We start from the raw sequence: 2,823 nt of genomic DNA, 5'->3' as shown, positions 1-2,823 counted from the left end.
TCTATGGTAACATATAGGCATCACTCCAATCTAACCATGCTAAAATTACATAATACTGTAAAAATATGTCTTAAAACTATATACTTTAATAAGAAGTAAATTCAATAAAGAATGATGATACAGGGATTGGGATTATAGCTAAGTGGTAGAGTACTTACCTCACATGTGTGAGGCCATGGGTTTTATCCTAAGCACTACATATAATAAATAATATAAAGGCATTGTGTCCATCTGCAACTAAAAATGTTACTTTTTTTAAATGATGGGCTGGGGATATAGCTCAATGATAGAGCACTTGCCTAGCCTATGTAAAGCACTGGGTAAGATTCTTAGCACCACATATAAATAAATAAAATAAAAGTTCATTGATAACTAAAAAAATATGTAAGAGAAAGAGTACTGAGAACCAATGCATTCAGATTTCAAAATTCATGCTTCTTTTTCATTGGTTCAATATTTTGTCAACTAAGTTTTCAAAAATTGTTCAGAGCCAACATTACTCATAAATGTTACTCATCTATTATTTCATAAATTTACTTTCCCGATAATAAAACATACAAAATATTTGATAAACATACAAAATATTCAGATTAAATATATTTGACATGAAGATGAAAGAAATTATAGTGTCATTTTTCACTGTCAATGTTACCTGCTGCAATGACCACAGGCAAGGAAAGGCAATAACCATTTAAGTGATCAGCAGGCAGGCATGGTCAGGTCATTACTGGGCAAAGAGTTCAGAGATAAGAAGTTCATAGGTGAGTTGCCAGTGTCAGCTCCACCTTCAGTCACAATCCTTTGGAAAGGATGGACACACACACTGTGCCTTTGAACTTTAGTAGGACACTGCACCTCATACACCATTGGGTTCAAAGGGCACTCAAGAACTGAAGTGGCTGGTGCCAACGTGTCAGGTATTTGTAGGGTGTGTAGATCAACCCAGCCTCTGGCCCTGGAGGGGCTATCACAGCATCAATGTGAGGAGTTCCTTTGGGCATGACAGAGGTCTGTATTTGTCTGATCAAAGGTATTATGGTAGGGTCAGCTGGAGAAGAGTACTCAGGGTCACTGGTGAGAGAAAAGGTGCAGCCCCAGGTATGATCCTAGGAGCAGCCTGGGCTGTTGCAACAAGAGAAAAGGCAAGGGTAGATGATTTAGTGTTGGCACCTCTGCAGGTGTCATTCAGAATCAGAAGTTTCATCAACTGCATCTTCTTAAGTTTGCCCAACACAGTGACACATCATGGATGTACCTTGTTCTCAAAATTTTATTAAAGATGGATAAAATAAAGGTTCTATAATTTTAACTCAGTTTTAACATTTTTCCCATTCTGCTGCAGGTACCAGTATTTGCTTCAATTCTTCAATGGCCCTCTATAGTTTACTTTGCTCTATTCTGAACAACTTCCACAGTGATTAGTACATCTGAATCTTCATGTATATGCTTCCAATTCAGTTTGCTCTATCTTGCTCCTCCTTCTCTTTATCTTTGAGGCTTTGCCTATGGCCATTGTTTTACCTCCAGCTTCTGCCTGTAGCTCTTTGGCTGTGAATCCTCTGGGCCAAAGATCCTACCAAGAAAATTAAAATCTAGATATTTTGGATTTTTTTTCCCGAACAGAGCACAGATTTTAATTTCTCTGGTTGTAGATGATGCAGAGTCACTCCATTCATTAAATCATACCTACTAAGGGTAGTAATGTCTTTCTCATTCAACCATCTTGCCCCCATACACCCTCCCCTCCACCTCCTCTCCTCTGCTCAATCCAAAATTTCCCATTATTCTCTTGACTTTCCCCCAGAATATTATGGACCTGATCCACTTATCAGAGAAAATATTTGGGCTTTGGCTTTTGGGGAATGACTTATTTTGTTCCATGATATTCCCAACTCTGTCCACTTATCTGTCAATGCTATATTTCATTCTTCTTTAAGGCTAAGGAATATTCCATTCTGCAAATGTACCACAGTTTGTTTATACATTCAAATGTTTAAGGGCATCTAGATTGTTTCCACAGTTTAGCTACTGTGAATTAAGCTGCTATGAACACTGATATCACTGCATCACTATGGTGTGATTTTAAGTCTTTGGTGTATACATCTAAGAGTGGGAATGCTGGGTCAAATGGTGATTCCATTGAAAATTTTCTAAGGAATCTCCAATCTGCTTTCCAAAGTGGTCACACCATTTTGGAGTCGCAAAAATCAGAATATCCTCTACAGACACATTTAGTTTCTCTCATAACTGAATAATAGGCCCCACATAATTAGGAAATTTTGCACTCCTTTTCTTTTTTGTACTGCCATTTAATGTGTGTACATGACTTTATGTAGTCTGCTAATTCCTTTCTCTGGCAGCCGACGAAGGTGGTGGAAGATCCCTCAGAATTTGGACAGGATGCTCAAGAGCTTCTTGTCTTTCACCAACTGCATCAGGTTATCTGGGATTACCATTTCCCCTGACCATGTTCCAGTCTCCACAGATCACATTACCCTATGCCTTGGCACCAATTCCAGAAAGGAGGTATGGGTGGGGGTAAACCTGGGAACTGTCTGCTGAGGACCTAGTGTACCTCTCTGCACGGGGTCCTGCTCTGGGCACAGAGCTGAGGCCCATGGAGGCTTCTATATGAGCTGCAGTGAATGTTGATGAATGTGTATGTATTCCAGTGTGAGGAGACCCTGTGACATATGCCACAGTGGTTCTGGTCCCCAGCTGTATGGACAAATGGACAATCTTAAATTTATCCTCTCTCTCTCTCTCTCTCTCTCTCTCTCTATATATATATATATATATATATATATATATATATATATATAT

The 2,823-nt window shown here is 38.9% G+C and overlaps 1 pseudogene; it reads right to left on the bottom strand.

Annotated features, from left to right (window-relative positions):
- Window positions 1-699: 699 nt before the first annotated feature.
- LOC144253801 (KH domain-containing RNA-binding protein QKI-like) lies at window positions 700-2,456 on the bottom strand (annotated as a pseudogene).
- Between the last annotated feature and the right edge of the window lie 367 nt (window positions 2,457-2,823).

Source organism: Urocitellus parryii, chromosome 3, assembly GCF_045843805.1.
Source record: "Urocitellus parryii isolate mUroPar1 chromosome 3, mUroPar1.hap1, whole genome shotgun sequence".
In the NCBI taxonomy this organism is placed as follows: Eukaryota; Metazoa; Chordata; class Mammalia; order Rodentia; family Sciuridae; genus Urocitellus; species Urocitellus parryii.
Note: the sequence above shows the minus strand (reverse complement) of the source record. Positions and strands in the feature narration are given on the sequence as shown.